Below are 24,049 nucleotides of genomic sequence, written 5' to 3'. Positions count from 1 at the left end.
GTTAGAATCTGACTAGTATCCATGAGGATGTGGGTTTGATCCCTGGCCTTGCTTAGTGGGTTAAGGATCTGGCATTGCCATGAGCTGTGGTGTAGATTGAAGGTAATGGTGCAGACCCCAAGTTGCTGTGGCTGTAGGTGTCCTGGCCTGGGAACCTCCATGTATCACAGGTGTGGTCCTAAAAAAAAAAAAATTCCAGCAATCCTCACAGTGTCAGAGGAATATCAGCTGCCTCTATATACCAATGCCAAACAGAAACGCAGACAGAGTTGGAGGAAACAGAACAAGTAGCTTTCATGTCAGGCAGAGAGGGGACATGGCAGGCTAGTGCCTTAACTAAGGACTGTGGCCCTTGGAAGGGGTAGTGAGGAGTCTTATGGTGTCAAGGAGCAGGGCGTGGTCAGCTCATGGACATTTTCCTTATTAGGGGGTGGTGAGTAGTTGGGACTCAGCATCTTCAACCTCTGCTTCCAACCATTCTGGGGTCTACTTGCTTGTGGGCAGCGTACAGTTGACTTCTTCCACCTGGAAGGGGCTTCAGCACCTGTAAAACAGCTCCAAGGAGATGGCTCAGAATCTTATCTAAAGTCCTTGAGGAGGAACGAAAGGTCCTTGACTTTGTTGAATGCCTAAAATATTACTATTTTGTCTTGCTTGACTGCTTTCTTTTTTCTCTGTATTTTCTCATTTCACCGATTAAGTCGATTCTTTGACTAAAGGGTTTTTTTTTTCTTTTTTTCTTTTTTTTTAAGGGCTGCACCCATGGCATATGGACATTCCCAGGCCCTAGGGGTTCAGAGCTTCTGCTGCCAGCCTATGCCACAGCCACAGCCATGCCAAATCTGAGTCGCCTCCTCAACCTACACTGCAACCAGTGGCAACACGGGATACTTAACCTGCTGAGAAAGGCCAGGGATTGAACCTGCATCCTCATGATACTAGTTGGGTTCATAACCCACTGAGGTACAATAGGAACTCCTGCCTAAAGCTTTTATAGATCAAAGGCAGGTGGAGGACCCGAGTAGGGGGTCCATTCTGGGAAGGCCTCCCAGGGTCCTGCTCGGTTACAGCAGGAAGGCTTTCTGAGTCCTGAGAGGTTACTGGCCTTCCTCTTCATTTCCCCTGTGTCCTGAGAAATACATGAGATTTAAACCTTGGTGATAAAGAGACGTGGCAGGCGTCTGAAGAGGTGACGGACACTTAGTGTTCAAAGGGCAGTCTTGCAAGATTTTTGTTCCTCTCATTCCAAGTGTGTGACTCTGTGACAGTAGTGCTCTCTGCCCCTGTGACTATCAAGGACCCACAAATGACAGCCCAAGAGAATGGAGTCCGATAAGAATGAAGGTGTTTGCCTGGAGCCATCTGCTAGCTGCCGACTGTGGATAAGCACGCCATAAACTGTAACCCGAACACGCCATCCTCTATTTGTGGAGGGGAGCTGGCTACACCGGCTGCTTAGATAACAGGCTCAGGTTCTCCCATCCGGACAGAAAAGGTTATAAATAAGTCACTTCTTTCTCCTTGAGCGAGTAAAACAGTGACACGGGTCACGCCAATCCTACCTAATTCCTGCAAATCACTCTCCCTAAGAGTCAAAACTCACTGTTCCAACTCTTGGCAAGCTCCAGAGCAGGGTCACGTTGTGACCCTCTGTCACTGTTCCTCAAGCTCAGAGGGCCCTCCGGTTAATGGCAGGACTCCCTGAGCCGGACTTCTCACTACCGGCAGGATGGATGGCTCATTATCCTCCTGGCTATAGAGTTGCTTAGATTTCCTAAGGTTGTCCTCTTCCCACAGGAGGAGGAGGAAGAGGACCACTCCCGTTCTGCCCTGGGCTTTGTTTTTCTCCTTTGAATTGGGAGTGGTCTCCTCTCTTTGCCCTTTTCAGCATCCCCCTGATTGATGGGCCCTGAGATTTATGGGTTCAGTTATTATGTCGACATGACACTACCTGGTGGGTTTGTTTTCCTGACCCAAGTAGTCAAGTGGGTGATGAAGAAATGGATCCAGCTGCTGATCCGTCGAATAGAATCCCTTGGAGTAGCCCCAGGAAACATTCTTGACAGGGTCACGGACAGGAAATCTGGAACCTTTTCACAGTATCTCCTTGATACCACATTTGCCATGGCTTAGCGATTCTCGTCTCGTTTCGGCCACGTTGATGTTCTTGTGTAGCTCTGCTTGTCTATTATTTTCTGTTGCACCAGCTGTGGGGTCAGTAAAATGTGAGTTTCAGAAAGTCAGTTAATACCCCACCCCCTTTTTTGTCCTTGCCTTGTGCATGTGCAAGTTCCTGGGCCAAGGATTGAGCCCAGGCCATAGCAGCAATCCAAGCCACAGCAGGGACAACAACACCAGATCCTTAACCCCCTAAGCTACCAGGGAACTCCATAACAACCCCTTTTATTTATTTTAATTAATTAATTAATTTTGGCTTCACCCATAGCATGCAGAAGTTCCCGGGCCAGGGACTGAACTCATACCATGGCAGTGACCTGAGCTGCTGCAGTAACAATGTCCATTCCTTAACCTGCTGAGCCGCAAAGGGACTCCGCATAGCGACTCCTCATAGCACCCCCTTTAAATGAATGCCTGGTCAACCAAGGTACTCAGCTATGATGTCATAGGCGCCGCAACCTTAGGGAAATACTCATAACGGTAGAGAAGTAATTGATTTAAAACCTCACACAAATGCCATAGTGGACACTGTAGGTATTCTACTGTTTATCACTTCCCGAGCCTTCCGCACTCACAGAGTCCCGGTAGGTTGCCGTACTTAGTGTTGGCGTCTTTAGTGGGTTCTCAGACTCCCAGGAGTGCACGTTGATAGGGCACGTCCACTTCCCTCACCTACTCCGAGATTATACAGGTGCAGGCGTGTGGCATAACCCGTCAAAGAGACAGAAGGGGGATTTGGTTGGGTTGTTTTGAGAAACTTTCCACTTTTGTGAAAAGTCCATATTGTGGCCGAATTTTGGCTCTGTCCATCGATGCTGAATAGAAATGGCGAGACAGAAGTTTTGGGTGAAGGAGAAAAAAATAGTTTTAGTCCATTGCCCCTCAAAGAAGGCTACAGCAGGTGAATGCCTTAAAGACGGTGTCCTCTATCGGGAAGTAGTGCAGGGAGTTTTATAGTGAAAAGGAGAAAAACAGGGTTCTGGATAAGAATCAGCGTTGAGGGCAAACATGCCTTCTTTCTTTTGAGGGAATCTTTAGTCATTGAGGTTGGTGAGATCTCAGCTTGATCCTGGTGGTTTTCTGGGCTATCATATCTCGATTTTTCGTAAAATAAAAACACGAGTGAAAAGGGCCTATTGGTAAGAGATTAGGGCAGTCTAGGATAGTCCCTCCCCACCAAAAAAAAATCATGTGCTTATAATCTATGACCCACAGGAAATTGTGCTCAGGGTGCCTGGTCTGGGGTTCACAGGTGATTGTGTTTAGGGTGCAATTAAGGCAGGGAGAAGCCCAAGGAAGGGGTCTAAGCTGTTCGGTTTTAAAGTATTCATTTCTAAAAGAAGTATAAGGAAAATAACTTTCATCTTAGGTGCGTGAGGTGACTGCAACAATATAGGAGGAATAACCATCCTTTTCTGCCTCTGGAGGAGCTTCTGTGACAAGGTGACTTTGGAAGCTGCTGCACGTTTGTCGCCTTTGATAGGAAACAAAGGATGGGTAGAGGATCCAACACACTGAGGATGGGAAGTTAACAGAAATGCCTACACTGGTGGGCTGACGTGTCCAGGAACCACCTTGGCTTTGGCTTTTTTTGGGGGGGGAGGGGTGGTCTGGGATAAAGAACCCCTTATTGTTTGACACACCATTAGTTTTCTGCAACTTGCAGCTGAAAAACATTCCAACAGATCTAAGCACAAAACCAGGTCAATATCGCCAACGAAAGCCTGAAGTCATAGGCTCGGCAACCTTGAACAAAACCGATCTTTCTGATTCTGTATGAGTTGAAACTCCATCTAAGAAAAAAAATTAAATTCCAGATTAAATATCAGGAACCGAGAGAGATGTGTACATTCACAGAGGAAGTCAAATCTTGAACTTCATTGTGAGTGAGGACAAAAATGATATCATTTTTTAGAAGAACTCTTGGGGTAAGGTCTTTTTAGAGCATGCAACTCCTCTAGGTAAGCAAACATGTTCTAGCAGTTAAACACAAGTCTGGACATTGCAGGCGTTTGGGGAAAGACTGTTTAGGAATAGCTTTATTCCTTCTTGTCTTGCTGCAGAAGTGTGCTGAGAGGATCCTGTGAGATTGGATTTCTGATTTTTTTTTTGTTTATTAAAAGAGAACATAGGAGTTCCCACTGTGGCACATTGGGATTGGTGGTGTCTCTTCGGCTCTGGGACCCAGGTTCAATCCCTGGCCCGGCACAGTGGGTTAAGGATATGGCTTTGCCACAGCTGGGTAGGTTGCAACTGGTTCACATCTGATCCCTGGCCCGGGAACTCCATATGGTGCTGGGAGGCCAAAAAAGAAAAAAAATAAATACATAAAATAACACAAAGGAAACAGAGATGGCGTTGTCTTGGGTGCAGTGGGTTAAGGATCTGGCATTTTCTCTCCAATGGCTTGGTTGTTACTATGTTGTGGGTTCGATTCCTGACCTGAGGACTTCCACAGTCCACGGGAATGACAAAAAAAAAAAAAAAAAAAATCCAAGGGGGGAGATTCACACCCAGTCTTTTAGTAATTTTCCAGCAGGCTACACTGGACTCTGGTCATAAATCTCAATAGAAAGTGGTTTCCTTCCCTCTGCAGGCAGCCAGCCTCATTTACACAGACCATTAAGAGGTGGAAAGCATCCCCAAGCCCTCGCTGCCCCCTTCTTCCACATCATGTGGCCTTGTAGAGTGGGAGGGAGAGCAGCCGACAATCTGTCTTCTCTTGCGTGGGACAAACCTCCCTTTGATGTCGACCCCTGACTTGATGGCAGCCAGCCACATCCCAGAAGGAAGAAGCAGGACAGAGCGGGGACAAGTCCTATTTACTTTAGAGGACCCCCACGGGCCAGGGAGAACTTTCAAGCACAAACAGGTAGGCCACGAAGCAGAAATCTGGAAAATACAATGAATAAAAAGACCCTCTGAGTAAAGAATCTGGAAAAAGAGTGGAGGTGTGTGCATGTATAACTGAATCACTTTGTGGTAAAGCAAAACTTATCACAACATTCTAAGTCAATGATGCTCCAATAAAAGTGTTAAAAAAATAATAATAATAAAAAAAGACACTCTTGAAAGGTTGGAAAATCCCAAAGTGTCATCTTTCAGAGGGAGGAGGAACACTACTGGGAAGAATGCACGACCCAAGATGAGTGACTTCTATGAGGTTATGCGATGGTTAAAGGAAGGGTGGACAGAAATCAAAGGATTTGCCTTTCTCATTGGCACAGTTTCCAGTCTCCGATTCCCTGCTTGTTAGAATTGTACTGGATTCGTGGTTTATTCCTTCCTTGCAGAGCCAACACCAGGGGCTGTGGTTGCACTTCTCCCAAACAGCTGCCTCGTGTCTTATTTAGAGAGCATCACCTTGTGTAAATCAGCAGGAAAATCTCTACCTGTCTCCCGGAGTGGAGGGCAGCCCTGCAGCCTCCTGCCTGTGAGCTACAACTCGGGTCATGTGCACGTGCACCTCAGCTGGCCATCTGCTCACTGGGGAGTGGGGCTCCCTTCACTCTGGGGGATGCAGATGGGTGGGCATTTGCTTTCAGATCAGGTTTGATCTGTAAGTTTGTTTTCGCTGTGACACCACTCAAACCGCAGATACCTGATTCTAGTTAAGGAAGTCTTCGTTTGCAAAAGACTCACTATTGTGGGAAGGTGATATGCAGCTTCTGTGCCTCCATCACCCAACTTCTGCCTTAAAATTTGGAGACCCAGAGCTCCTGCCATGGCTCAGCTGGTTATGAACCTGACATAGTGTCTGTGAGAAACCGGGTGTGATCCCTGGGCTCACAGTGGGCTAATGGTCTGGTGTTGCCCTGGCTGTGGTGTAGGTCACAGCTGCAGCTCCGATTCGACTCCTGGCCCAGAGAACTTCCAAAGGCTGAAGGTGTGGGTATACATAGAAAAAAAAAATTTTTTTTTCGAGAATCTTCGAAAATCTTGGAAAGTATGAGCTGCTCCTTTCTCTGATCTTTGGGTGATCCTTTTCCCTGTGTCTGGAACCTGATATTTGAAAATAGGGGATCCCGCCCCCATGGTTCTCTGCCCTGAATGAGGATGCAAATTGCTGAACCTGGAGTAAGCTGGCTTGAGTTAGAACTGAAAGTGAATGATTCTCCTTTGGGGATGCATGGAAGTGAATGGCTCATGTGAGGGAAAGTCCTTCAAGAGATACTGGAGGATTGTTATTATTATTTTAAAGCTTCTATTGAAGTATAGCTGATTTACAATGTTGTGACAATTTCTGCTGTACAGCAAAGTGACTCAGTTAGTTATACATATATATAAAACCCTCCCTCCCTTTTTTTTTCTTTTCTGGACAAGGCATATGGAAGTTCCCAGGTTAGGGTTCAACTCTAGAGCTACAGATGCCACCTTCACCACAGCTTCAGCAACACTGTATCTTAAACTCACTGGTCCACAGCAGGAACTCCCCATATGTGTGTGTGTGTGTGTTTATATATTCTTTTTCTTTTTTTGTCTTTTATAGGGCCGCACTCGCGGCATATGGAGGATCCCAGGCTAGGGGTCGAATTGGTGCTACAGCTGCTGGCCTGCACCACAGCCACAGCAACATAGGGTCTGAGCCTCGTCTGCGACCTACACCACAGCTCACGGCAATGCCGGATCCTTAATCCACTGAGCAAGGCCAGCGATCAAACCTGCAACCTCATGGTTCCTAGTCAGATTTGTTAACCCCTGAGCCATGATGGGAACTCCTGTATATTCTTTTTCATATTCTTTTCCATTACAATTTATCACAGGATATTGAATATATTTCCCTGTGCTCTATAGCAGGACATTGTGGTAGCTACTGGAGAATTATTGATGAAGTTTTGTCCTTTTGATGGATAGTTTTAAATAGTCTACATTTAAATTATCCATTGCTTTTTTCTTTGAGTACTATATAGAAATGTTTATCTATAAGTGCATCTAATATTTAATAAAATAAGTAATATTTAGGTGAAGCATTGGGGTGTACCTTTTCCTCAATCTTTGGTAAACAGAAAGAAAAAGTCTTACAAACCCAATACTCCTTGTATCTTCACTGTAGACAGTTTCTCTGCTTTCAGTAAGGGTTTGTGTATGTGAAGAAATAACTCTACAGAAGCATTAGAAAGTTTGATAGGTTCTAGGAGAGAAGATCATTAACTTTATATTTAAAATGAGGTTGTTTATTGGTTTGGAGTGATATTGTTACTTAAATGAAATTAATCAATTTTTGTCTTTTTATGGCAGCACCTGTAGCATATGCAGGTTCCCAGGCTAGGGGTTGAATTGGAGTTACAGCTGCCAGCCTATACCATAGCTGCTGGCCTATACCACAGCCGCAGTAACTTGGGATCAGAGCCAAGTTTGTGACCTATACCATAGCTCACAGCAACCCTGGATCCTTAATCTATTGAGCAAGGTCAGGGATCAAACCCCAGTCTTCATGGATACTAGTCAGATTGATAAACCTCTGAGCCACGACAGGAAGCCTTTTTTCTTTTTTTTTTTTCAATGGGCATACCCTTGGCACATGGAAGTTCCCTGGGCCAGGGAATGAATCCTAGCAGTAGCTGCAGTCTACACCGCAGTTGTGGCACACCGGATCCCTTAACCCGCTGAGCGAGGCCAGGGATCCAACCCACATCCTCACAGACTCTATGCTGGGTTAACCTGCTGAGTCACAATGGGAACTCCCGCTTCAGGCTTTTCCATTTCAGGTTGGATTGTGTATGGGGCGTTGTAAGGGAATTTGACTGTGGACAGGTTGAAGGGGAGAGCCTGCCATCTGTGTTACGTGGGACCAGTCAGGGCTGCTTTCTTGACCCACACGTCTGGGAATGGCCAGACCACATGGGTTATGGAGGAGCTCATTCCAGGAAATGTGATCTGGCTGGAGCCCTGACAAAAGTACTAGTCCGGGGGTCGGAAGTCTTAACTTGCAGACAAGGCTCTGCCATTTGGCTTTGTGTCCTTGGATGAAACACTGTAACTTTCTAGAGATTTAATCATCTCATGTATAAAATGGGAAGATGGAGAATATTGTGCCTACTTTTTAGAGCTGTGGTGAGAATTCAATGAGAAGATGAATATAAAGGCACTTTGTAAAGCACACAGCACTTAACAATAGTGCGGTAGAATGAATTGTTCTGTAAAGTGTGATGGGGTGAAAGTGGCCATAAGAAAACTACATGTGGAGGCTCAGCAGGTTAAGAACCTGACATAGTGTCTTGTGAGGATGTGGGTTCGATCTCTGGCCTCATTCCCAGGCTAGGGATTGAACCGGAGTTGTAGCTGCCAGCCTACACCACAGTCACAGTAGTGCCAGATCTGAGCTGTGTCTGTGACCTACACCACAGCTCATGGCAATGCCGGATCCTTAACCGCCTTAGCCAGGTAAGGGATTGAACCCACATCCTCATGGATATTAGATTTGTTACCCCTGAGCCATGACAGGAACTCCCGTAATCATCTAGTAGATGATCTCTGCCACTTGGGAAATGTGTTTGTCACATGGAAGTAGGTACACTTTTCCTCTGGAAAAGAATGAAAAACAGATGGGACAAGAAACCAAGAGTGTTCCTCTGATGGAGGTCCCTCCACACGGAAACATGTGGAGTAGGGAAGAAGAGTTCCACTTAACAGGAGGTTCAGTTGGTGCCTCATATCAAAGCAATGGTTTGGAAAACTCCTCAGTTATAATCGATGTCAAGCCACTGGAGAACCACACACTTTTAGGGATGGAAGAACACTTGGAGGTTAACTGTGACTCTTTGCTCAGGTTCACTTTTCACTCCAGCTCCATTGCATTGCAAAGTTTGGTTAATTGAACCCACATCCCAGGTTCATTTAACTAAAAAGAATTTCCTTTACCATTTCTTAGCATGCTCTGTCACTTTCCACGTTAACATTTAGCAATCCTTCATTTTGTAAGGGATCCCAATGTCAACAGACGTGAGATGAGATAATAGATTATGTCTGGAGTCTGTGAGGCCATTCAGTTTATATTTGCTAAAATTAAGGAAGTTCATAATTCTGTATTTTATAAAGGAAGCCTCCTTAACTGTAATTTCCTTAACCAAACAATGGTTATATGGAGAGCCAATGCCTTTTCTGTGATTTTATGGTTTTTCCCCCTAAAATCTACTTATCACCTTTAAACTTGAAGTTCTTTTTAAACATTTTTAAATTAAAAAAATTGTATTAGAGTTGATTTAAAATGTTGTGCCGATTTCTGCTGTATAGCAAAGTGACCCAGTCACATGTGTATAATTCCCTTACTTTTATTATCTTCCATTGTGGTGTATCCCAGGAGGTTGGATATAGTTTCCTGTGCTATACAGTAGGACCTCAATGCTTCTCTATTCTGAATCTAATACTGTGCATCTACCAACTCCAAACTGCCATTCTATCTCATTCCTTTCCCCTTCCCCCTTGGAAACCACAAGTCTTCTCCCCATGTCTGTGAATCTATTTCTATTTTGTAGACAGGTTCATTTGTGCCCTATTTTAGGTTAATTTGTGCCCTATTTTAGGTTCCACGTATAAGTAGTATCATATGGTAATTGTCTTTCTGACTGACTTTACTTAGTATGATAATCTCTAGCTGTATCCATGTTGCTGCAAATGGCATTATTTCTTTCATTTTTATGGCTGAGTAGTATTCCATTGTATACATGTACCACATCTTCTTAATCCATTCATCTGTCAATGGACATTTAGGTTTCTTTCCCATCTTGGCTATTGTGAGTAGTGCTACCATGAACATAGGGGTACATGTATCTTTTTGAATTTTCATTTTGGCTGCCTATATGCCCAGGAGTGGGATTGCTGGATTATATGGTAGTTCTGTATTTAGTTTTCTGAGGGACCTCCATAGTGTTCTTTATAGCGGTTGTACCAATTGATGTTCCTTTTTTTTTGTCTTTTGTCTTTTTTTTTTTTTTTTTTTTTTGTTTTTTGGTTGTTGTTGTTGCTATTTCTTGGGCCACTCCCGCGGCATATGGAGATTCCCAGGCTAGGGGTTGAATCGGAGCTGTAGCCACCGGCCTACGCCAGAGCCACAGCAACGCGGGATCCAAGCCGCGTCTGCAACCTACACCACAGCTCATGGCAACGCCGGATCGTTAACCCACTGAGCAAGGGCAGGGACCGAACCTGCAACCTCATGGTTCCTAGTTGGATTTGTTAACCACTGCGCCACGACGGGAACTCCTGATGTTCCCTTTTTTCCACATCCTTTCTAGCTCTTGTTATTCATAGACTTATTCATAATGGCCATTCTGACTGGGGTGAGGTGGTACCTCATCGTATAAACTTGAAGTTCTTAAAACACTCACTGGAGCCATAGGAATTATAGTAGCTGGTTTATAGTATTCTGTCAGTTTTCTGCTGTACAGAAAGGTGACCCAGTCACACACACACATACATTCCTTTTTCTCACATTATCATGCTCCACCACAAGTGACTACATACAGTTCCCAGCACTATACAGCAGGATCTCATTGCTTATCCCTTCCAAAGGCAATAATTTGCATCTATTAACCCCAAATTCCCAGTCCAGCCCACTTCCTCCCCCTTGGCAACCACAAGTCTGTTCTCCATGTCCATGATCTTCTTTTCTGTGGAGATGTTCATTTGTGCCATACGTTAGATTCCAGATATGAGTGATGACATGTGGTACTTATCTTTCTCTTTCTGACTTACTTCACTTAGTGTGAGAGTCTTTAGTTCCATCCACATTGCTGCAAATGGCATTACTTTGTTCTTTTTTATGGCTGTGTAGTATTCCATTGTGCATATATACCATTACTTGTGTATATATACCATATTCTGAATCCATTCATCTGTCGATGAACATTTAGGTTGTTTCCATGTCTTGGCTGTTGTGAAAGTGCTATAGTGAACATACGGGTTCATGTGTCTTTTTCAACGAAAGCTTTGTCTGGATATATGCCCAAGAGCGGGATTACTGGGTCATATGGTAGTCATGAAGGAATTTTTATTCTTATTGCCATCTAGGAAGATTCTGGTAGAATTCTTAGCACCCAGTACTCAATAATTACTCCTTAAATGAAATTCTCCCTTTTTTCTTTTGACACTTGATGAAACTGCCAGTATCCCTATAGAGCCTTTCTTCTTTCCTTTCCTTACTTTTAAAAAATGATTCCTGCAAGGTATTTTATTTCATTAAAAAACAATTTAACTTACTTTTATCTTTCTAGGAGGTAATATAGGCAGAGTTTGAAAGCTAAGTAAACTTGTAACAAAATAGTGAGTGGTCCTATGCTTCTGCTTCCATTTTTTTCATCCTCATAGTACATCACAAAAATACTTTCATATGCTTTTTAACAAGAGGTACTACTGGACTCTGGTCCCCTTTGATACAGCCATATGTTTGTAATCCTAAAGCACTGTAACCTTAAGAAATGACTCTAAGCGATAACAAAAATCTGATATTAAAGGAGAAAAATGGAAAAATAAAGAAAAGTAATTTCTTAAAAAAAAATTTTTTTCTCTTTTTTTGGCTGTGCCCATGGCATGTGGAATTCCCAGGCCAGGGACCAAACCCTTGCCACAGCAGTCACCCAAGCTGCTTCAGTGATGACACTGAATTCTTAACCCACTGTGCCACAAGGGAACTCCCAAAATAGAGAAAAGTAACTTCTTGCCTTCAGGAAGAGTAGGAGTCCTAAAAAATAAAGACTCAGGTGAATGTCTTTCTGTCTTGATCTGAGTACGAGGATAGTTAAGTGACAGATTCTTGCTGTATCTTTGCATACTGCTTTCCACAAAATGTACACTAAATTATACCAAAGAAATGACTCTAATGGAAAAAATTGGCTCCTCTGACTGTGAGGTGCAGTTAGGAACAGTTCATTCTTCTCAAATATCCTGAGATGATAAGCCATGAGCTTTATTTTAGGTCAACTCTGGGTAAGGTTTTAGAGTGAACTATGGCAGAGATGACTTGGAAGGAGTTGCCGCTGTGGCACAGTGGGTTAATGATCTGGCTTGTCTCTGTGGAGGCATGGGTTTGATCCCCAGCCCGGTGTGGTGGGGTAAGGGTCCAGTACTGCTGCAGCTGTGGCATAGATCACAGATGTGGCTTGGATTTGCTCTCTGGCCTGGGAACTTCCATATGCCTCTAGGGCAGCTGAAAAAGAAAAAGAAAAAAAAAAAAGACTTGTGAGTTCTTTAGGAAGGAAAGAGTCATCACCAAAATCAGTTCCCTAAGAACACGGTGACTGTATTTTGAAATCCACACAGTCCTGGAGACGGCATGTGTTCAGCTAACCCCTTTCAGCAGCAGGGTTTGTGGGCTCTGGCTCAGGGAATGGCATATACAGCATTTTAACTTTTCACAAGGCATTGGAGGAAATTGCTGATGGTATTCCTTGTGAATGAGGTGGAGGAAGCTGGTGAAATACAACCCTAATGAGAGGTATGGTTTCTATACTGTAGAACTTATAGTCATGTGGAAATCATTTTCAGATTGACATCAAGACTCTTTAAGCAGAAGTACATAACTTCTCCCAAAGAATAAGACTGCTTGTGACCCTGGAGATAGTAGAATGCAAGTTGAATGGACCCTTGCCAGGGAAGCTGAGAGGGGACTTAAGCGCTGGAAGTCTTGGAATTAAATGCCCTTTAAGGTGCTTTTTTTTTTTTTTTTTTTTAATCCTTAGGCTCTGGGATTCTTTTTTATTTTTTCTTACGGCCGCACCTGCGGCATTTGGAAGTTCCCGGGCTAGGGGTTGTATCAGAGCTGCAGCTGCAGCTGCAGGCCTATGCCACAGCCATGGCACCACTGGATCCAAGCTACATTTGTGACCTGCGCCACAGCTTTTGGCCTCGCCAGATCCTTAACCCACTGAGAGAGGCTGGGGATTGAACCCATGTCCTCACAGAGACAATGTTGGGTCCTTAACTTGCTGAGCCACCATGGGAACTGCTGGGATTCTTGCCATAGCTAAAAGCATGGTGGGGTATGTCCTCAGTTCCCAGATACAGTGGGTGCCACCTAACCCAGCCAGGTTCTCGTGGGCAGGTCATGATAGTATTAAAAGAGAGAGGGACAAGGGAGACGGGCCAAAGAGTGGTCTGAACCACAGGAAAAGTCTAATGGAACACTCGTCCTTGTAACAGTGACTCAACATGGCATCCTTCTGAGGCCAGGACAGTTGGTGTGTATCAAAGCCATTGTCCTGGCTGAGGCGCCTACATGGTCCACACTTTTCATACAGGCTATCGTGTTGGGCTAACCTCACAGGTGGCTCAAGGTAGGCTTACCTGAGGCTTGAAGGATGGAGTGAGAATCTGTCCAGTAAGTGGTTCTAAGGCACAGTGACTCAGTAACCCAGAAGACAGGATTTCCTGTTCAGCCAGGCCTCCGAGCCATATCTGACCACCCACTGTCATCCAACTCCCTTGGGGAGAAGGGCACGTTTTCCTGCTTCCCAACCATGGACGCAGCAGCCTGGCCCCTTGGCCTCCGAGCTGCTTCCTGCTGCTCTCAGAAAGATTGGGGAGGAAACAGTTGCCCTGAACTTTGAACGTGGCGAATGGCGTTCTCATGACTTTGTTGCTAGAGGCCTACCCCCTCACCCGCCCTGATGAAGACTGGAAGTTGGGAGTCTGGATGGCTGGCTTCCTGCCGGCGAGGGTGGGAGGCTGAGCTACAGCCAGCAATTCGTGGAGGTCACTAGGTCGGCGTGCTCTGTATTTTCCCGTCCCCCGGAGCAGCCTTTTGAATAAACAGCTCTTTCCTCTCACAAATCAAGACATGAAACATACTCCTGGGGTCCCACTCGCGGCTTGCCAGATTCTCTTTGCCGCACCCCTGTCTTGCAGGTCGCTCTGATTTCTGTCTTTTTGGTGGTGGCGGCGGCGAGGGACTGCATCACTGTGACTAATAGGAATGGGGCCAATGGGCCACCAGGGTCAGACTCTTCCATCTGGGGTATGGTCTTCGTTACAGGGATCTCATCTGTGTTTGAAAAGTTTCTGTTTTCTTAAAGGTATTTTCCTTGCAGCAATCAAGATTTTAAAAATTCCACGGAGAAATATTTCCATGCCTGGTCATGCTTGATACCATGCATCACTTAGAATTGGATGAACATAATTAAAACAAGCAGGAGACTCAAAGGCACGTAGGAATATCAAGACTTCTGAATGCCAGTGCAGGTATATGAAGTTGGCATCTCTTGGCAGTGATGCCTCTGTTCTGTTTTCCCAGTTTTACCAGCTCCATCAAGGACTCCCTATATCCACGCAACCAACAGGCTCGCATTGTCCTCTTTAAGCACGCAGTTCTCTTAACTACAGACCCCTGGGTTTCTCATGATGATGATTTCTTCAAGACAAACAAACACGAGATGCTTGGAGAAAAAAAAAATGTTCTTAAAATGTAAATAACATTTTGAATACCAATCTGGCCAATGCATGATTAGAAATCGTTCTGTTTTCTTGTCTAACTGCATCACTTAGAAACCACTAAGTCGTCTATTCATCCAGCCTTCTCTTTGAAAGTCATCTAAGGGCCTTTTGCTTTTTTCACTGTATGTGTGTGTCCAGAGCTGGGGGAAGTTGGGTATTTTTTTCAGTCCTCTGGTTTCCTGGTTGAGGTATCTGAACACCAGGCCATTGATTCTTTTTAATTTTTTAATTTTTAATTTTTATTTTTACAGCCACACCTGGGGCATATGGGAGTTCCTCGGCCAGGGGTTGAATCTGAGCTGCAGCTGAGACCACAGCCATAAAAATGATGGGTCTGAGCTGTATCTGCAACCTATGCTGCAGCTTGAGGCAATGCTGGATCCTTAACCCACTGAGCGTGGCCAGGGATGGAAACTGCATCCTCATGAACACTATGTCATGTTCTTAACTGAGTTGCAACAGCGACTCCTATGTGGCAAAGATTCTATTCTCTTGAGTTTAAAACTTATTAGTGACATTACTACTGCTGCCATCTTCTTCTAACTCATCATTGTTTCTTGCCCGAATGAGTAAGAGTCCTTATAACAGGACTCTCTGATTTTTACGCCTATTCCTCTGTAGTACATTCTCCACATAGCAGCACGAGTAATTACAAAACACACACACACACACACACGCACGCACGCACGCACGCACGCGGCGCACGCACAGACACGCCCCCTGGGAAATTCGATTATGTCATTCTCTTTCTTAAAACTTCCCCATGGCTCTCCACTACACTTCAATCCAAATCCCTTACTATGGCTTACAAAGTCTTGGCCTGAGCTGGCCCCTGCTTCTCCCTCTGATTTCCTTTTTTTTTTTAAAAAAAAATAAATGTTTTGAGTTTTAATAAATGTCTTTGCCACCAGCACCATCATTCATTTTTAGAACTTTTTTATCGTGTCAAAAAATTATTCGAGTTCCTTGGTGGCTCAGTAGTTTAAGGATCTGGCATTGTCACTGCTGTGGTGTTGGTTGGATCCCTGGCCCCAGAAATTCTGCATGTCACAGGAATGGTAAAAAAAAAAAAATACATAAATAAAATAAAAATAGCATTTATTTTTAAATTATCATGAGACCATTTACTGACAATATCTACTTCTTTTTTCAGACGCCCATCAAGCACACTATAAATTTTACCTCTTGGACGGTACTTATAAGCAAAGTCATGCAATATGCATCTTTTGCATCTGACTTAGTTCATTTAGCATCATGTTTTTGAGATTCATTCATGTCGTAACATACATCACCATTTCATTCTTTATGTTGCTGAATAATATCCCATTGTATTGGATGTACTATATTTATTCATTCACCTCTTGATGGGCATAGGGATTGCTTCCTGTTTCTGACTATTATGAATAATGATGCCATGAACAGTTACACATAAGCATTTCTGAGGATGCATGTTTTCATTTTTCTTGGCTACATTGCTAAGAGTGCTTCTATGGGGAGCTATTAACTTTTTAGAGAAGTTGCCAAACTGATTTTTGAAGTGGCTGTAGCATTTTACAGTCCCATCAGCAGTGCATGAGGTTTCCAGTCAATCCTCATCTTTGCCGGTATTTAGTAATTTATCTATGATTATAGTCATTTTAGTGCTTTTTTCTGCACCTATTGCGAGGATCATGTGAATTTTCTCCTTTATGGATATATTATTTTTGGATGTTTAACCAACACTGCATTCCTGGGATAAATCTTACTTGGTCATGGTGTATAATTTTTCCTTGTAGCTGAGTTCACTTTGCTAATATTTTGTTAAGGACTTTTAGTGTCTACATTTATTAAAGATTTTTTCCTTGTGCTATCTTTTTGTGGCTTTGGTGTCAGGGTAATGCTAACCTCATAGAATGAGTTGGCAGTTTTGTCTCTTTTAATTTCTGAAAGAATTGGTGAAGAACTGGCATTATTCTTTTCTTTAAATATTTGAGATATAACCAGCAAAGCCATTTGTTCCTGGTTTTCCCTTTGTAGGAGGATTTAAAATTGCTAATTCAAATTCCTTATTGTCATGGGCCTCTTCAGATTTTTCATTTCAAGTCAGTTTGTATATTTCTAGAATTTGTCTATTTTGTCTAGTTTGTCTATTGTTGGTATGAGTTCCTTGTATCATTTTCTTATATTCCTTTCATTTTTGTAGGGTTGGTAGTGATGTCCCTTCTTGCCTTCCCAATTTTGGTAATTTGTTTTTTTAATTTTAATTTTTTTTTTTTTTGCCTTTTAAGCCCACACCCACGGCATATGGAGGTTCCCAGGCTAGGGGTCAAATTGGAGTTGTAGCCGCCGGCCCACGGCAGAGCCACAACAATGTGGGATCCGAGCCACATCTGCCACCTAAACCATAGCTCATGGCTTAACCCACTGAGCAAGGCCAGGGATCGAGCCTGCATCCTCATGAATGCTAGTCAGATTTGTTAACTGCTGAGCCATGATGGGAACTCCTGATTTTGGTAATTTGTGTCTTCTTTTATTTTCTTAGTTAATGTAGCTAAGGTTTGTCAACTTGCTTAAACTTTTTAAACAACAAATGTTTGGTTCTATTTTCCCTATTGTTTTTCTGATTTTTTCTTTCTTTTTTTCTTTCTTTCTTTCTATCTATCTATCTATCTATCTATCTATCTATCTATCTATCTATCTATCTATCTATCTATGCTTTTTAGGGCCACACCTGGCTAGGGGCTGAATCAGAGCTACAGCAGCTGGCTTACAAACCGCAGCCACAACGTAGGATCCAAGGCATGTCTGGGACCTACACCATAGCTCAAGGCAATGCCAGATTTTTAACCCACTGAGCGAGGCTAGGGATCAAACCCACATCCTCATGGATACTGGTTGGGTTTGTTATTGCTGAGCCATGATGGGAACTCCTTATTTTATTTATATCTATTCTAATCATTATTCTCTTCTTCCTTCTGCTTGCTTTGGGTTGGTGCTCTTCTTTTTCTGTTTTTTTAAAGTGAAAGCTTAGGTTATTGACTTGAGAACTTCCTATTTTTCTAACATAGGCATTAAAGTTAAAGCTTTCTCTTTACTGCTTTAGCTGCATCCTGTATGTTTTGAGATACTGTGTTTTTATTTTCATTCAGTTCAAAATTGTTAATGTTTCCTTTGTTTTTTGACTTGTGGTTAATTTAGAAACTTGCTGAATTTCCAAATATTTGGGGATTTCCAAAATTTACTTCTACCATGAACCTTTCATTCTGTGTAATCAGAAAATATGCCTCATGTGATTTTAATATTTTAAATTTGCTGAGACTTGTTTTGTGGCCCAGCAATGGCCTATCCTGGAGAATGTTTCATGTACATTTGATAAGATTTCTGCAATTGTTGGATAGACTGTTCTCTAAGTATCAGCATAGTTGACAGTGTTGTTCACTTCTCCTATATCCTTACTGATTTTTTTTCTTGGTCTAATGCTTCTATCAATAATCAACAATGAGGTATTCAAATTTCCAGATATTACTATTGTATCTTCTCTCATTTATGTCAGTTTATGCTTCATGCATTTTGGGGCTATTTTCTTAGACTTATATGCATTAATAATTATTACATCTTCCTGATGAATTGACCCATTTATCATCCTTACAAATGTCTTCTCATCTCTATAAATATGTAATTTCTTAAAAATCTTTATTTGGTATTGATATAACCATTCCAATTCTCTTATGGTCACTTTTGGTATGGTATGTCTTGTTTTTCTATCCTTTTATTATTTATTTATTTATTTATTTATTTATTTAAAATAAAATCCTGTTATATCTTTTTTTTTCTTTGTCTTTTCTAGGGCTGCTTCCCGTAGCATATGGAGGTTCCCAGGCCAGGGGTCTAATTGGAGCTATAGCCACCAGCCTACGCCAGAGCCACAGCAATGCAGAATCCAAGCCGAGTCTGTGACCTACACCACAGCTCATGGCAATGCTGGATCCTTAACCCACTGAGCAAGGCCAGGGATCGAACCCGCAACCTCATGGTTCCTAGTCGGATTCATTAACCACTGTGCCATGACGGGAACTCCTCCTAATGCCTTTCTGTCAATGAACATAAATGTGTCTCTTGCAGATAGCACATAGTTTGGTCCTGCTCTTTTATCCAAACTGACCATCTCTGTCTTTGGAATGGGGCATCTTGTCCACTTATATTTAATGTAATTATTGATATGGCTGTATTTCTGAGTGACATTTTGGTGTTTGTTTTCTATCTGTCTTGTATCTTTTTGTGCCACTTCTTCCTTTTTAATGTAATTAAATATTTTTAGTATCCCACTTCAAATCATATGTTTACATTTAAAATCATAGCATATTTAGTTATTTTCTTAGCAGTTGCTCCAGAGATTACATTTCACAATCTATTTTAGAATAACACTAACTTAAATCCAGGAAAATTAAGAAGCATTGCTTCAATATAACTCCTTTGACCCTTCTTTGTGCCGCTATTGTCATACATGGGCATTTTTATTTATTTTAAGCATGACAGCAAAGTGTCATAATAATTGTTTTATACAATCTTATGCCTTCTTAAGAGGTCAAGAGATGTAATGAAGAAAAATATATTCATAGTCTTTTGGATGTACTCACTTATTTACTATTTCCTGCGTACTTCACTTCTTCTTGTGGATTCAACTTCTGATATTACTTTTTTCTTAAAATATTTCCTTTAATATCTCTTGAAAGCCATAACTGCTAACAACAAACTCTTTCCGTCTTTATCTGGGATTTTCTGTGTTTCACTTATATTTTGAGTAGCAATTGTACTATATACAGAAATTTTGGTTGACAGTTCTTTAATTTCAACAATTAGAATATTTCGCTGTCTTTTGGCTGTCCAGAGACTGTGCCTCATAGCTGTCTTCATGTTTGCCTGTTGTCAGGGCTTTCTGAATAAAAGGCACTGGAATTTAAATTGGAAGAAAATTAATGGTCGTAAGCTTTGGAAGTTCAACATAGAAGTTTCTGGAGAGATTCGGAAACATCTTCCCTGGAGATTATTTTTGTTTCTATTCAAAGGGAAAATTGGATGAAGGTAGCCAAAAAGTACAAACTTCCATTTGTAAAAAAAATAAGTAATGTACACTATGATAAATATAATAAATATAATTAACACTGCTGTATGTTATATGAAAGTTGTTTAAGAGTAAATCACAAGGATTCTCATGACAAGGGAAAATTAAAAAATTTTTTTTTATATCTATATGAAATGTCAGATGCTCACTAAACTTACTGTGGCAATCATTTCATGATGTACATGAAATCATTATGCTGTACACCTTAAACTTACACAGTGCTATGTGTCAGTAATATCTTAGTGAAACTGCAAGGGAAAAAAAGCATCTTAATTTTTCTGTTTGTTTTATTGGCTGTACCCCTGGCATATGGAAGTTCCCAGGTCAGGGACTGAACCAAAGTCAAAGCAGTGACCCCACCAGATCCTTAACCCATTGAGCCACAAGAGAACTCCAAAAATCACCTAATTTTAAAACAGTAAAACAAACAACATGCACCACCCCCCATCAAAGAGTGATACAGACTTCTCCTTATCTACTCAGAGAAGATTTGTTTATATTCCATAGTAAAATCTCCCTGCCCATCTCTCTCAGAGGTACAGATATGCTACTCTTAGCTCTGAGGTTCGTAATTTTGGGGATTCCTCTCCTGAGACTTAAATCTTATTGCAAATGCAGGTGATACCTGGTGCTTGCTGAATTGTCCTCTGGGAAACCGGGAAATTGATACAAGCTGCACTGTAAATTAAAGGATGTTACCTGTGGACCCTGAGGGCTCCCATTTCTCTTCATCTCTATGTGTGTGTGTGTGTGTGTGTGTGTGTGTGTGTGTGTGTATCAGAGAAACCAGTCATTATTTTTTTTCCCACTGTATCTAAGTTGTTTTTCTCTTGTTCTCAAGATTCTTCTGTTTTTCTTTCTTTCATTAGTTTGATTAGGAAAGGTATAGCTATGGATCTCTTTGAGTTTATGCTACTTGGGTTTATTGAGTTTCTTGGGCCATAGATTAATATTTTTCATCCAATTTGTGAAGTTTTCAGCCATTATTGCTTCAAAAAATTTTCCTGCAATTTCTTCTCTCTTTTTTCTCTCTTATACTTGCATTACAACTATGCTGATGCACTTAATTTTGTCCCCCAAGTTTCTGGTCCTCTGTATATTTTCCTTCGATCTTTTTTCCCTCTGTCTTTAGATGGGATAATTTATTCTTATTTTTCAAGTTCATTGATTATTTCTTCTACAGTCTCAAATAGGCTGCTGAAACCCCCAGGGAAGTTTTTCCATTTCAGTAATTCTATTTTTCAGCTTCACAGTTTCTGTTTTATTCCTGTAATTTTTCTTTCTTTCTTTTTTTAGTGTTTCAGAGGTGTTTATTATTATTCTTCAAAAATTACATATTACACCTATATTCTTTTGCATGTAACAAATTCTCCCCAGCAAAACGCATAAGAATAATTTACAATATAGAAAAAAGGGAACACATGTAGAATTTAGTAATAATATCTACTAAAGTAATATTATGGCAATTTGACCTGAGAGAGAGAAACACGTATATTAGCCCATGTTTAAAATTAAGAGCAAATTCTCTAATTTATTTGATTCCTGTAATTTCTTTCTTTTTTTTAAAATTTTTTTATTTTCCCACTGTACAGCAAGGGGGCCAGGTTATCCTTACATGTATACATTACAATTACATTTTTTTTCCCCCACCCTTTCTTCTGTTGCAACATGAGTATCTAGACAAAGTTCTCAATGCTATTCAGCAGGATCTCCTTGTAAATCTATTCTAAGTTGTGTCTGATAAGTGCAAGCTCCCGATCCCTCCCGCTCCCTCCCCCTCCCATCAGGCAGCCACATGTCTTTTCTCCAACTCCATGATTTTCTTTTCTGAGGAGATGTTCATTTGTGCTGAATATTAGATTCCAGTTATAAGTGATATCATATGGTATTTCTTTGTCTTTCTGGCTCATTTCCCTCAGTATGAGATTCTCTAGTTCCATCCATGTTGCTGCAGATGGCATTATGTCATTCTTTTTTATGGCTGAGTAGTATTCCATTATGTACATATACCACATCTTCCGAATCCAGTCATCTGTCGATGGACATTTGGGTTGTTTCCATGTCCTGGCTATTGTGAATAGTGCTGCAATGAACATGCGGGTGCACGTGTCTCTCTCTTTTTTTTTTTTGTCTTTTTGCTATTTCTTGGACCACTCCCACAGCATATGGAGGTTCCCAGGCTAGGGGTCGAATCAGAGCTGTAGCCACCAGCCTACACCAGAGCCACAGCAACGCGGGATCCGAGCCGCGTCTGCAACCTACACCACAGCTCACGGCAACGCCGGATCGTTAACCCACTGAGCAAGGGCAGGGACCGAACCTGCAACCTCATGGTTCCTAGTCAGATTCGTTAACCACTGCGCCACGACGGGAACTCCCATGTGTCTCTTTTAAGTAGAGTTTTGTCCGGATAGATGCCCAAGAGTGGGATTGCGGGGTCATATGGAAGTTCTATGTATAGATTTCTAAGGTATCTCCAAACTGTTCTCCATAGTGGCTGTAGCAGTTTACATTCCCACCAACAGTGCAGGAGGGTTCCCTTTTCTCCACAGCCCCTCCAGCCCTTGTTATTTGTGGATTTATTAATGATGGCCATTCTGACTGGTGTGAGGTGATATCTCATGGTAGTTTTAATTTGCATTTCTCTTATAATCAGCGATGTTGAGCATTTTTTCATGTGCATGTTGGCCATCTGTATTTTTTTTGTAATTTTTTTATGATTCCTGTAATTTATAATTCTACTTTTTAATTTCACTGTTTCCATTTGATTTCTATACATTCTATATCTTTATTGTGATTTCCTGCACACTGAATCATTGCCATCATACTTTCCTTTAATTTTTTAAACAAAATTTTTCTTCGGTTTTTTAAACATATTTATAACAACTACTTTGAAATCTTTCCCTGCTAAATACATCAGTGGCCACTCTAAAATAGTTGCTTTTAACTTCCCCTTTCCCTGAATATCGATCATATTTCATTGCTCTTTGCATGTCTCTCTCTCTCTTTTTTAAATACTTGACATTTTTAGATAGTATATTGTAGCAATGACCAAGTCTGACTATTTCCTTCTAAGAGTTGTTTTGTTTTTTCTTTAGTCACTTAACAGGATTGAATCACTGAATGTGTGAATTCTTTCTCTCCTGCACTGTGAAGTCAATAATTTTTTTTCTTGCTTTTATCTTTTTTTTTTTGTCTTTTTGCTATTTCTTGGGCCGCTCCTGTGGCATATGGAGGTTCCCAGGCTAGGGGTCAAATCAGAGCTGTAAGCCACCAGCCCACGCCAGAGCCACAGCAACTCGGGATCCGAGCCGCGTCTGCAACCTGCACCACAGCTCACGGCAACGCTGGATCGTTAACCCACTGAGCAAGGGCAGGGACCGAACCCGCAACCTCATGGTTCCTAGTTGGATTCGTTAACCACTGCGCCACGACAGGAACTCCTCTTGCTTTTATCTTTAAGTCGTTTCTGAGGAGTTGCTCTGGTGTTTGCATAGCTTATTGTTCAGCTGAAGATAGATCAGGGATTGTGTTCTAATATCACCAGGTGGTAAGGCTTCTACTCTGCTGATAGATCTAGGGGAAGGGAGCAGTGGAGCAAATTGAAAATTCAGGCGATTTCCAAGTCTGACTGGGCTTTAGTTTCTTTCAAGCTCTTTAATGTCTTCTTTGTACTTGGGCATAGGATCTACTGGCCAGGGGGTGTGTGGGTGGCCTGGGCTTGTTCTGGCCTCTGCTGTATATGCACACAATGTCCAGTCAACCTGGGATATTTGAAAAATTGACAAAGCTCTCACAGCTGTGTTTCCTCTTGGAACTGTTCCTTCAATTCCTAGCTAGTCTGCCAGTCTGTTGCTTCCTCTGAACAAGACATCAATCTTAGTCTACTGGAGTGGCTGTCTCTTCCTTTTTCTTGCTGTTGAGATGACCACTCTACCTGGCAATGTTCCAGGTCAAGTAAGCCCGTTATTATGGCAAGAGTCAAGATGCTGGTTTCCACGGCATTGTCCACCTTGGTTGTGGGTTTATGGGTTGGAGAGTTGGGAGCAGCTTTAATGAAAAACTATTCACGTTGAGGACATAGCAACTGAGCATGAGGGAAAGAGGCCCACAGGGAGGCTCCACGCCCTCAGCCTAAGGTTAAAATATTCATAGATAGAATTCCTTTTTAATATTCAAAATTTTTGAAAATTATAGTTGATTTACAATGTTGTGTCAATTTCTGCTGTATAGCAAAGTGACCCAGTTAATACATATATACACATTCTTTTTTTCACATTATTTTCCATCATGTACCATCACAAGCGACTGAATATATAGTTCCCTGTTCTATACAGCAGTCAG

Source organism: Phacochoerus africanus, chromosome 12 (genome assembly GCF_016906955.1).
Source record: "Phacochoerus africanus isolate WHEZ1 chromosome 12, ROS_Pafr_v1, whole genome shotgun sequence".
Taxonomy (NCBI): domain Eukaryota; kingdom Metazoa; phylum Chordata; class Mammalia; order Artiodactyla; family Suidae; genus Phacochoerus; species Phacochoerus africanus.
Note: the sequence above shows the minus strand (reverse complement) of the source record.